The 13,625-nt window shown below is 44.9% G+C and overlaps 1 pseudogene across 1 annotated transcript in view; it reads right to left on the minus strand.

Moving 5' to 3' along the window:
- Positions 1-13,625, minus strand: part of LOC146207864 (uncharacterized) — a 36,449-nt pseudogene that overhangs the window by 3,158 nt on the left and 19,666 nt on the right. Inside the window, exon 5 of the transcript XR_014700360.1 lies at positions 878-1,075. The product of XR_014700360.1 is annotated as an uncharacterized LOC146207864 (transcript). The remainder of the gene's footprint in view (positions 1-877; positions 1,076-13,625) is intronic.

The raw sequence follows: 13,625 nt of genomic DNA on the forward strand, positions 1-13,625 counted from the left end.
AGTTGGAAGAGCACCGGACGCGTTATTCGGAGGTCGTGGGTTCGGTTCCCACCATAGGCACGTTGTTTTTTCTTCTACTTTGTGTTTAATTATCTTTCCCCTAACATATTACATTACTAATTTCTGTGATTATCCAAGTAAACATTAAAAAAGTAGACATAAAGTACCATCCCCAACGCTTTCCTTGGCCTCGCCGACTGTTGGCTTCTTTCCTTCATGTATTATAACGAGCACCCTCATTTCCCCTCAATTGTTCTGCTTGTAGCTTACGGGGGTCTCGGCTCTGGCAGTCTTGAAGCCATAGGTAGCGTAAGAGGGTTCTAGCACAGCTTTCGCCCTCGCTCTCGATCACGTTCTACGTGATGTTGGCGGTAACAAAGGACGTTCTACGTCCGCCGCTATGGCTGAGGGTGGCGCTGGTGAACACTCTCAAGGTTCGTATACAGACAACATAAATACCCAAGCAAATAGCAGAGGGGACAGCGGCCGATGTAGCTCAGTTGGAAGAGCACCGGACGCGTTATTCGGAGGTCGTGGGTTCGGTTCCCACCATCGGCACGTTGTTTTTTCTTCTACTTTGTGTTTAATTATCTTTCCCCTAACATATTACATTACTAATTTCTGTGATTATCCAAGTAAACATTAAAAAAGTAGACATAAAGTACCATCCCCAACGCTTTCCTTGGCCTCGCCGACTGTTGGCTTCTTACCTTTCATGTATTATAACGAGCACCCTCATTTCCCCTTAATTGTTCTGCATATATATATATATATATATATATATATATATATATATATATATATATATATATATATATATATATATATATATATATATATATATATATATATATATATATATATATAGCGGACGTACATTTTTGTCGTTTCGAATGTAAGATAGGAGGTCCCCGTTCTTCATGTATGGTGTGATCACCATGAGCCCGTCTGTCTGATCGATGCTCAGCCCTGAGAGGGGAAGCACGTTTTCGTGGTGAAAGTCCTTCATGATGAGCGCCTCCTTGAGGAATGACTGGCTGTCAATATCGGCCCCTATGGAGTCTGAAGAGTCAAGATAAAGAACAAAGTGAAGGCCGAAGTCGAGTCAATTGTTTTAAAATGACTGCCTCAGTTGAAACCACTTGTTTCTTAGTAAAAAATAAATAGATGGTAATCTGGCGTTCTTCTATTTATATAGCACGAAATCTACGAGCGTAAGGCCTGTCAGTATGTATATAAGGTGGCTGTTATAGCTCCCACTATCTCACAGAGAAGTAAACTTTGTTCTTGCCACATGCAATTAACTCTACGCACCAGAATGGGCACTATAATCTACTGAAGGGAATGCATACATCTGAGTGGTATAGATTAACAATCAGAATACCAACAATAGCAAATTCAGAACCAAACAAAGTGTACGCGAAATATATATATATATATATATATATATATATATATATATATATATATATATATATATATATATATATATATATATATATATATTATATATATATATATATATATATTTGCTCTGAACGGATGTCAACATGAGTTGACAATGAAGCAACAAAAGAGCACAGGATCAGAATGTACTGTCTAAAAGGTAGTAAACTTTTGGAGAACGAGAAATCGGTTAATGTTTCGAAGACGCTGCTTGCCCTACACTTCACCTAACAGGCGTGGGCCGATCGATAGTTTTCATACTCATCTGCTTCCCGCACACTTTAACGAGCACCCTCCTACAAAACAAACTTGCCACACAAGACGAGTTCCAAGAGCTGCATCTATCTGGGTGGTTGTGAGTTTCTAGTTCGTTAGGCCTGTTTGCAGGATATTGTGCGCGAACTTTCTTGGTTTGACAGGTTTGTTTATTTCGTCAGCGTTACTAAAATGACACCTCCGGTCGTGATCGAAAGTATTTTGATTGTTGCATAAAAATACCTTGCAAAAGAAGCTAGAAGTTGAAATGTCACACAAATTATGTTAAGGTCGTCCATCTTGTAGTGATGGCGTAAATACACAAATAAATGTGTGTGGTAAATGTTTTAAAAACGAAGGCTATAGTGGTTGTGGAGGATCTATAGTGATAGTGAAGAAAATTTAGCCCCCTTCGTTTAAAAACAGTAAAAAAGCTACTCTGCGTCGAAAAGTGAATCGGGGGAAGATAGACAAAACAAAAATAGCAGGAAATGTAGCATTTAAAAGAAATCCGACAATTGAATTCGGGCTGAGAAGCACTTCTAATAGGGACACTGGGGTATAATAAAATGTGGTATACAGTGAACTGGAAATGGTCTCACAAACTTATCTGCATAAAGCGTGAGTAGTTTTGAGATGCAAGGAAGTTCTGAGGCTAATGAAAAAAAAAATGCATTCATTACGCTCCTTTGTTAAGTATGGCAAGCATGTGGCCCTAATACAGTGTTAGCGGAACACGGAACACTCCAACATGCACGTTTGTGAGCATAGGCTATGCATTCAAGCAGAATATTCTGCATTATTTCAACTGAGCAGCTTTTGGCGCAGTTTGGGCTGTTCGCTTGCAGTAAACACAGCCGTAAGCCACCCTTTGTTAACACAGCGTTCAGGCGAGAGAGAGAGAGAGAAACAACTTTTAATGCCAAAAGAGTAATCATTAAGTCATGTCGGCCTGGCGTGGCCCCCAGGTGGGGGCGACGCTCTGGGCCCACGAGACAAGCGCCAACTACGTCTTCTTTTCGGAGCACGTAAGAAGTTGGTCCCAGCTCTCCTCGGAGGGAAGCTGGCAGTAAAGTACGAGGGGGTGGTCTTCCCCTACATCCCCAAAGGGCGTGTGGCAATTTGGCCGTTACTGCTCAGTCGCAATTGGGGCAAATAGGGTCGTAGTCCCCGTCCGTAGTCAGTGCCAATCTCGAATAACTGAGAATAGAATTGGTTTGAATTGTTTACGCAGCATGGTGGCCTACGCTCTGTCAAGGTCAGGATGGGGAGGCGGGAAGCGTCGTCTCGTCTCTCTGTGTAGGTTAGTGATTTCGGCAAAAGTCAAGGGGGTCTCGGCGAAGGCCTCTGGATCCGCGGAGCCGCCCGCTCGGTTTGTTAGACCTCGGACTAGTCGGTTAGCCACGGTTAGCGCTCCCTCTCCCACCGCGGCGGAGGAAACTGCGATCGCGTTGGCCATCGCCTACCCGCGTAAGCACACAGTCCTTAGTGACTCTAAACGTGCGATTCGAAATTATTCGAAAGGCCTTATCTGCCCAATCGCTGCACGCATACTCCGCGGCCCTACTCCCGATCATAAAATCCACTTAGTCTGGGTACCCGCCCACGCGGGGAACTCTGGGAACGAAGAGGTCGACCGGCTAGCCCGAGGTCTAACGTTCAGGCCAAGTCGATGGTTATCAGTTTCCAGGTGGCGAGAACGCCTGGGTGGAAATCAAGAACTGATATGCGGGTCAAGGAAATAAAGAAAAAGGTTTGGATGTGTCGGCAAGCCCTAGATTCAGTTCTTCGTGAGCGTGTTTTTTAGCCAGTTGAGAAGCATCTGAGGGAATAAATTTCGCTTGTAGTGCAATATTCTAATGTGAACATACATTAGCCATTTCATATAGGGACTAACTGATAGTGTTTCACTATCACGTAATCACTACGCTGACGCTTATGTATGTGCAAGGCAAGTGAACGTAACTGTCGAACGATCCGCATCGCTCCAGCACTCCGGTATCTCTCATGCCATCATGGAACATCTGAAGTGGCAAGTTCATGGCAGTTTTTGGCCAGCAACATTTCTACCAGACTCAGCGGTTGTTCCTATTTCGTATAGCGCTCAGTTAGTTTGCCTTTTCCGTAAAAACGAGCCTAAAAAAAGCAAAAAAAAAAACATGTAACGTGTCGTGCTTGTGACGTCATATGTAAGGCTGGAAATGCTGATGAACGTAGATCAATGCACGTTTAACATATAGTTCTAACAATATCGTATTGAAGATAACCATGATGACATAAAGAACCCGGCGTTTGAAATAATTTTTTCTTCTTCGTCATTCATGAATAGGGAACGTTTTTTAAGACAAAATTAGTTCAAAGCAACACAGACAAGCGAAGTTAACTACCATTTCAAGTTATCTAAATTATTGAGCGCAGGTTGCATTGAATAAGAATTCCGTGCATTTTGAGAGAAAAGATGTAAAGCACTTTTTTTTTTTGTCATTAAGAAGCTCATTGTTACAAAGAAAAATATTCTGCAATGCTTCTTAGCAGTAGCGTCGTAATTGAGTAAACTATGCTTGTCTCACCTTTCGTTATCATCAGCCTGACTGCGCCCACTGCAGCGCAATGGCCTCTCGTATCTCTCCTGTCACAGCTGCAGCCACATTATCTCCACAAACCTCGTGGTCATGGTGTGGTTACTGCCTGCGCTAAGCACACGTATTTTCTTACCATTTCCAGATTTTCGCCATCTACCATAAACTACTCATCCCTTCGGAGGCTGTCGCACACAACATTTGTTTTTTGCATGTTAATATGTAAGCCCGGCGTTCTGTTTTGTTTGTCTTGGTCATGAACCATGCTTCGCAATTCATCCTGGGTCACTCACCAAGGCAATGCCACCAGCCGACCAAATAGATATGTCAAATTTTATTAACCCTTACGCATATGTGTTCCCAACGCATGTTTCTGAATACCTCTCAACACTCAATGAATGGCAGTGTCGATATTGCGCCTCCTTACTTGACAGCTTCCCTGATTGAACATAGCGAGACTGTAGCGCAAAGCAGACAGGACACACGAGAAGAACGAACAACACGAGCGCTAACTTCCAACAATTTTTATTTCAGACGTGCAGCACATTTATACGCCAAAGATAGGAAATCACTTGTGCTGACAGTATCACCGCCGGAGAAAAGAGAGTTCTTTATCGCATAAACTAATAGACGGAGTGCTAATACAAGTCTCTCCGCAAGCATTTATCTTCTCAGCTTCAATTATCATTCGCGTGGTCATGTCAAAATTTCTTGCTAGCACAACTGTTTGTTCCCAGTACGGTTTGCAAGTTTTCGATTCACAAGAAAGAATATGATCAACAAGAGTACTACCCTTCCCATTCTTGACGTTACGTGCGTGTTCCATTAATCGCTGATTTAGGCACCGTCCTGTCTGTCCGATGTAGTGGCCACCGCATGATAAAGGTATCTTGTACACTACACCTTCAATGCAACTGACGTAAGGCTTCAGATGACGAGTCGTGCAAGCTCGTGCTCCGTTACTGTTTGATTTGCCAATCTTGCACAAGGAAGCGAGTTTTTTTGGAGCTGAAAATACGACAGTTGTGTTTGCCCTACGTCCAATTCTCTTTAGATTATGTGAAATTCTGTGCATATACGGCATAACAACAAAGCGTTTTCTTCCATCGGACAACGGAGGTTGTTGACACTGATTACTATTGAATTTTCTCAGAAGTTTCTCAGCGACAGATACCTGGACATCGGCAGGGTACCCAGCATTAGTCAACCTTGTGGATTGTTCTTTAAAACTTTCAGTTATCTTGTGGGTACACGACTTTTTCAGAGAGTTCTGGAAACACATGCTGACGATGGCTCTTTTTACGAGTTTTGAATGTGCGGAATGATACGGCAGTACAGGTTTATTACTGCGAGGCTGGTAGGCCCAGCAAATGCGATTAGGGTGGAAGGTGAAGATGAGGTCTAAAAACCTGATAGTGTCATTTACTGGCAATTCAGTGGTTAAAACCAGTGGGTCAAAACATTCCTTCATGACGGTCAAAATGTTAATGGCCTTTGACTCTAATGAGCCAGAGTCACTGTTAACAAGAATTAAATCGTCAACAAATCCAAAGATTTGCAACACGTCCATACCATCAAGGCGACTGATAACAGTCTTGTCAAGTTTAGATAAAAACATGTTGCTTAAAACCGGCGCCAGGCATGAACCGATGCATATACCGTCCTTCTGAAGGTATGGTTTACCTTTCCAGTTAATGAACGTTGATTTCAAGTAAAATGCTAAAAGTTAAAATGCTAATGAAATCAACGTTCATTAACTGGAAAGGTAAACCATACCTTCGCCGAGCTTGCCCCTTTCATTTTAGAGAACCATTCGTTTTTGGTAGTCGGCGACTTCAACTGCGTTCTGGATGCCAGGCGCGACATACGAGGTCCTGACCAAGATGGGTTCATAGCACACGCGGCCGAATTAGCACGATTCGTTCGTGAATATCGATTGACCGACGCTTGGGTGCATATGAAAGGCGACACCTTTGGAGGCACATGGCTCCAAAGGCGAACACAGACCAGGCTAGACCGCGTGTATCTTCCACCTGAACTAGTCCCCCGTCTTGTACAATTCAATGTCCTATCCTTCTCTCCTGACGCTGGTCATATCTCGGACCACCAGCCGTTTTCTGTCATCCTACATTTAGAAGGGAGGCCCGGGGATCGCGGGGATCTCTGGAGGCTAGATGTAGCTTCTTTACGTGATCCCACGGTATTAGCTCAAATCAGGGCAGCAGTAGCAGAATCACTCACTCCGCAGAAGCGAGACATCGACAAATGGGACGATTTAGAACAAAGCTGGAGATGCGCATGTATAAGAGCAAGCAGGAAGAGGAAGAAAGCAGAGACAGAAGAGATCTGTGAAAGTTTACGACGCATTCGCATAGTGCGAATGAGAGGTTCCGAGTCTCAACTTATTCAGGAATACCTTGAATTTCAGCGTGATCGATATAGCCGCCTTTTGTGCAGAAGCTCGCAGACGTCGTCAAATGCATGGACAACTATAATCGACCAATCTCGGATCCAGAAGTGCTACGTTTGGCACGCACATCGAGTTCCGCTCGCAGTAGTTCATCTTTCATAGAAAAGGTATAAGTTGAAGATGGGAGCGAGAGCGGACTGCGTCGTGATATCGAAAGGATGTTCTACAACTGGTTTAGTGATGCCTTTATGTCGGAATGCACACAAACTGCAGAAACACTCAGGGATGAAGTCACCAGATTTTTTTGTAATCTTCCACAATTGGATGATGCAGAAGGAACAAATTTAGCCTCCTCCACTGACAAGCAAGAACTGTATTTTGTCCTGACGACTACGAACAGCGGAGCAGCTCCCGGAGCGGACGGCCTACCCGTCGAATTCTACCGAGCCTGCTGGTCAGAAGTTAGTGATGCTTTAGTAGCTCTATTAAATGCAGTGCTGGAATGTAAAGGAACACCTAGATCCCTTTCAAGAGGGCATGTATCCCTCCGGCCTAAACCGGGCGCAGATTTTGCAAAACCAGCATCGTGGAGACCAATAACTCTTTTGAATGCAGATTACAAAATGCTTGTAGCCCTACTCGTCCATCGTCTTAAAGGACTATTAAGAAAAATAGTTAGTCTTTTCCAGACTTGCTCTATTCCTGGGAGGAGCATATTTTCCTCTCTCCACCTTACCCGAGATATCATACAATACACGAAAGCGCGCGCAGCACCGTGTCTACTGGTTGCTTTAGATCAAGCGAAAGCTTCTGACTTCCTTGAACATCAATACCTATTCGAAGTTTAGCGTTGTTTTAATTTTCCCAAAAAGTTCATGCAAGTTCTTGAGCTGTTGTATTCAAATATGTCTGGGGAACTGTTGTTGAATGGAATCATAACACCAACATTTAATGTCACAAGAGGGGTCTGGCAAGGATGCCCTCTTTCTCCTGTGCTTTTCGTGTTAGCAATTGACCCACTGTTAAAGCGCTGGCACAACAACACAACAATAAAGGGTCTCCCAATGCCAGGTTCCAGCCGTGTTAAAGGCTCTGCTTACGCGGATGATGTTACCCTTTTCCTAGAAGATGTTGACAGCCTTGTAGGTGTCTTTACAACTTATGATGTTTACTCCACTTTGTCGGCTACCAGAGTGAATATCGATAAGTGCGAAGCACTAAACTTGGGAAGTAACAACATCGCTTTACCAAGTGGAATTAGACAAGTAGATCACATGCGTATATTGGGCGCCATTTTTTGCGCAAGTGGTGTATCCCCGCACATGTGGAAAGATATTGTGAGCGGGATACGACGACAGACTGAAGCTGTGTCTGCAGGATTCTTGCCTTTGGAGGAAAGAGCTTATTTAATTAAGAACGTAATGTATAGCAAGCTCTGGTTGGCAGCACTAGTGGCTTTACCACCGTCATCAACGGTACGCACAGTGAACACTCTTATCTTCTCTTGGTTCTGGCTTGGGAAATCTCAGTACGTAACGCAAACATCCCTCCGTCTTCCTAAGGCAAAGAGAGGCTGGAGCTTACCATGCGTAGTCACTTTCAGCAGAATTCTCTGTACAAAGTGCACTTGTGATCTTCTAGATGACGAATCTTACCAAGGAAGAGTATTATTACTGTACTAGTTAAGTCATTACAAGCGTACTCTTGTGCATCGAGGTCTAGGTAACTTAGCACCAGCAGCTGTTGTGCCAGCGCCCCAGTATGCTGCAGCAGCACGTATGTATGCATAACTTGAAGCGCTTCCGAATGTACTGTGGCGCTCAGCACCAGTATCCAAGCTGTGTGAAACCATGTGTATGTCGGCCCCGCCTTCGAACTCTTTGCCAAGTCCGACACACAATTGGAAACCTGTTCCTTCGCGTGACCTGCCATCGACTGTCAAAGATGTCTACTGGCAGTACTCGTGGGGCATCTTGCCAACCAGGGACAGGCTGAATAGATGGGACATGGTGCCAAATAATAAATGTATAAATTGTGCTCAAGTAGAGACCAATAATCATCTTATAAAAGAATGTGTAGTCGCGTGTTACTATGTGGAAGCTTGTTGGGAGGGTTTTCGGTGTGTATCCGACACATAGTCCGAGACAGCGGAACAAATTTGAATACTTGGTTTACTATATGGTGATGTATGTACTGTGTCATTTCCGAAATGTGTCCGAGAAGTCTAGAAGACGAAACAGAGCAATGTTTCCTTGGTTGCGCAAATTTCGTACAATTATATATGCTCATTTGGAGGAACGACTGTTTGTTTTGGGGGAACAAGAATTCATCCGCCAGTGGTCAATACTAAAACAGAGTGCTTTTAACTGTTTGAGGGTCTGTGATGTAACATAGCGGCCAGTTCGGACCTACACTAGCAGCTGTGTAACCTATATGGCTGTCTCTATTGTTGTCTTTCGTAACTTTTGGGTATGTGCAAAGTGATCATTTGCTTTTTTGATTGTATTTGTTAACAACATTCATATGCTTACAGTCAATTTTAATTTGGAGGGTGTCGTCGTCTGGTTGTCATCCAGCATTGTGTCCTGTTTTCACATGATTGTATCAACCCCGTGCCTTGATGTTGACGGGTTTGTTTTGTACCGCTGGACCTGACATGTCACCTTCAGGTGTAATAAAAAATTTTATTTCGCCTTCCCTTTCCTGTAAATCAATTATAATTATATGTAGCCTTGCAACGAACGCCGATAAGGGGCAAGCGATGAGAGGCAAATGATAGGAGAGGAAGGGTTTGCTTTCGCCATTCTCCCCTTAAGAGAAATCTAAGCCACACCTCTAACATTTTTTTTTTTTTGAGACGCATTCCCACTTACAGCAACTCAGAAGGGGAGGTGGCGTTTGACAACGTCGAGCGTGGAAAATAGTTCTTTCTGCAAGCACCCTTCGATGTAAGTTACTAAACTTTTTCATTCCTTTCTTATAAACCCTTTGCGCATACTCACGAAAAATTTTATGTTTCTGAATTGAGCAGTTTTTAAATTACAATAAGGGGGAGGGGGGAGGGGAGCTGTCGGTGCATTGCCACTTTCATGCTTTGTGTTTTGTTTACCGTTCCATTCAAAGCATATATGTTCGTGTGCCTTGAAACGAAGCACTCGCGCGCGGAGGGTGGGGCGGGCCCCGGAGGACGATTGGTTTCTTTTGAAATTTTTTTTGCAACACACACATGATGTGTGCGTGCGTGCAACGAAAGACAAAAACGGCCGTAAAAAGGTCTGTTCTAAGGCGCTGACGCTGTTGGAAAGCAGACCTTTCCCAGCTTCTTCCGCTGCCTCACATGAAAAGCGAACATCCTCTTTTCGCGCAATGCGCGTGCGGTGGCGCCACTTATTCTGGCGCAGTGGCGCCTCCATACCAACACGCCAGGCCCATGTCCGCAGTAACGAGGTCTTCATGCACCTGCGTTATATCCAAAATCACGTGGTTGTTATAACCGAGGTTGCGTGTTCGGTATATCCGAGATCACGTGCTATGCACGCATCTTTGTTATAACCGATGTCAGTCACATGTTCGTTATATCCGAGGTCTCGTGGTATGCGTGCATGTTCGCTGAAGCCGAGGTCGCGCACCCTCAGTGCACACTAAGGCCTCTAGAGAGAAAAGGCAGCGACGTCATAGGAGGTTGGCCTGCGGAAGCCGCGCGCGCATCGTCAGGCTCCTTTCTACTTGTTTTCTTCCTCTACACGGTGCAAAGGTATCTACCCTGTCTTGCTGCACTCCTGCAGCTCCGGTACATGCGTTTTCCAAGCTTGAGTTGACGTCATTAAAGAATGCGCGCGCCTGCCAAACCATAGACCACAGGCTTCGTGGCATCATCTCCCATACTGACACTAACGAGCTCTGATTCGGTCACCTTTTTACCTCTTGGCGCCACTACAAGAAAACGCTACGTTGAAAGCCGACCTGTTGCGCCGCGGCGCAACGTGTAGGCTCCCTAACGCTACGAGAGATATTGAGCGACGCTGCCAAGTGGACTACGGCAGTAATAAATCCATTCAATGCTTATATCTGATCACTATTGCCGGAGAGACAATGGTCACTAACGGGACGGCGTTAAAGGCCCCGTTCTTCAGAAACTTCGGCGTGCAATGACCCCAGAGTTGGTAGTTGGCAAGTGACATTCCCGCGTACTGATTGGCTGGCAGGTAGTGCGACGTCATTGGACCCTATAACATGGCGGCAGCTGCCAACTCGGAGCTCTGCTTTGAAATGGGCTCGTGTGATGAAACGTGAACCTTCCAGGAGCCTTAAGCAATGATAAAAGCTCTTCGACTACTCTTGGACTACGCAGGAATGGGCTTGGTTAAAGCGGGGCTTTATATGTCTTTATGCCGGGTGGTCTTTCACGTAGGTGGGTAGCTTACGGCTGCTCGAATACGTAAGAGATAACAGAGGCACAAATGAAAGGATTAAAGATTAAACTAGTAGCAGTGTATACAGGCACCCTGCTCATCTAACTCCAGAGCGATATGCGCGCCACTCACGGCGGCGAGCGCATCCCTGTCATGAAGGCTCAGCCGACGACGGCGCCCGCAGTGCTGTGCCCGTCGTCATGAATGAGCTCTGCGCCTCTTTCTCGATCACAAATACCGCATAAAAACAGCCGGGCACACTGCTGTGTTTTAGGTTGCTGCAATACACACATGAATTCGCCTGCTTAAGCAAAATTTTACGGCTTCCCCCTAGCGAAAAACCCGTATGAGTCACAATAACATCATACAGGTTTCTCACACGAAACTCATACTAAAGTCATACAACTCTCATATAATCCCGTATACTTCTCAAAAGTTGAATGATATTTGTATGAGATAATATGAGATTTGTACGAGCTTTGGATGAGTTTAGTATGTGAAATCTGTATGAGGTTATTGTCACCCAAAGGTTTTTTTTTTTTTCCTTCTTCCTAGGAAAGGCGGCATTAGGAGACGGAACGACGGCAGCGTTGGATTCGCCTTGTTCGTCACGGAAAGTACGTTTAAGCTCCGTTGTTTTTCACGCACATCATGCTGTAAAAGTAGGCACTTGTTGAAGTTTTAAAACGCGCAAAAAGAACATTTCTTGACATCTGCCGGGCATGCTGCACATTCATCACGTTGGATAAAAGAATCGTAAATCGTTCATTGCATGCGCGTAGCAGAGTATGCTGCTTATTCGTTTTTATGTTTGCCTGTGCAGTAAAGATGGCACGGATTGGGTGCCTTTGGTGAAATCCAAGATATCCAGCAGCCATTTCGTGTGAAATGCAACATCGAACGAAGAAGGGCATCCGTCCTGCTACCCAAGTATTTTATACGTCTACAAAAGAGCAAGTGAAATTAAGTGGTTGTTCCGGACGCTATCACAGTCATCACTTAAAGTGGTAAGAATGTAGCGGTCATCCGGAACGGTTGGTACATTGCATAAAGCTAGCTGCGTAACAATCAACATGCTAAAAGCCAGCAGATAAATATATTTCTTGCCTTTAATTTGATGGCTTTCGTTGGCGCACTGATGCTTGCCTGAGCAATGCACCGGGCTGTTACTTGTACGTTATCACACGAAATTATCTCCTTTACATCATGTGCATGGCCTGCTTCAAAATCTTCGTTTCTTTCCTCATGTGTGTGCCTCTAAATAATGATTTCAACCCCTTGAACCGGGGCCGCTACAACTAGCGGCACATCACTAGCAGTCGACATCCCTGCTAGTGATGTGCCGGAGGAGGGAGCCTTCATGGCAGGGATGAAGAGCCGGCCTCGTAGGGCGCTGAACGCAACCTCTACGTTTACTTCTACGCAGAATCACTACCTCTACGATGGCGGCGCCTAGCGGGTGCAGCGTGCCTACACGAGCGAGGATCCGCGAGGGGAGCCGGTAAAATATAACGGCAGCAATTAATGCTATCGCGTCAAGTGCTTAAGGGTGGAGCTCAACGGTCTCCCTATTTCCCTTTTTTTTTTCACCGCCCTTCCACTATATTGATACACGATTTGAAGACTATATGCCGGCTACTCTTCTTAACACTGTTTTCCTTAACCCTTACAGTTTTATAGGGCGATTCACAGTTTGATAGAACCTGCTATTCACATGCTCTTGATAGGGCTTCACACAGAGGCTATGCAGTCTTGTATTAGGGTGCTGACAGCCTCCTGACTGCTATTGTTATTTTCTTCTTGAACTGTATCATTTCGCACAATGACAGCCAGTCTACAGCGTCAACAGAGCGCGTGAGGCTGAAGGAGAGTGATCTTACTGTTGTCCGCACTGTGCCGGATGGTGATTTGGAGGTGGCAATTGTCGGAACCATGCGACGTCATTATTTCTCGGTGACATCTTCGAAATAACAAGAACGTCCCGACACCAATGGAAATCATCAAGATGGAGATGGCTGCAAGGACATAGAGTGCATCTGAATCAGGACTGGGGTCAATGGCTTGCAGCATCACATCGCCGATTAGGTAGCTTCGTCCTGCACAAACTACCTGAAGAAAACCCCAGAGAGAAGCAGATGAGGGCAGCCCCGTCAGCAACAAATGTACTGTATACATAAAATTTGTGAAGGTGTGAACCTAAATATTATCCTGACTTGTGGAAAGGAATTATTTCAAGGGATATTAGTGGCGGCACAAGTGCCATCGACACCCGGTATTCTAAAATCACGTACGTGCCTTCTGCGATACTGTTTTTCTTAATTCAGGTTACGGAAACGGCGTTTCGGTTGAACGAGCTGTATAAGCATCGCGTAAAAGACGTGAAGAAGCGGATGTCGTCAGGATTATAACTTAATGACAGTGCGGACTATTTTGTATACGTCTGGCATATCGAAACTAGCCAAATCCGTGAGGACTGCTAGATGTGCCATCTTGAGGTTCATGTTCTTGTCTCTGACTTCACCA

This window comes from Amblyomma maculatum, chromosome 1 (genome assembly GCF_055883805.1).
Source record: "Amblyomma maculatum isolate TAMU_Amacu chromosome 1, ASM5588380v1, whole genome shotgun sequence".
Lineage (NCBI taxonomy): Eukaryota > Metazoa > Arthropoda > Arachnida > Ixodida > Ixodidae > Amblyomma > Amblyomma maculatum.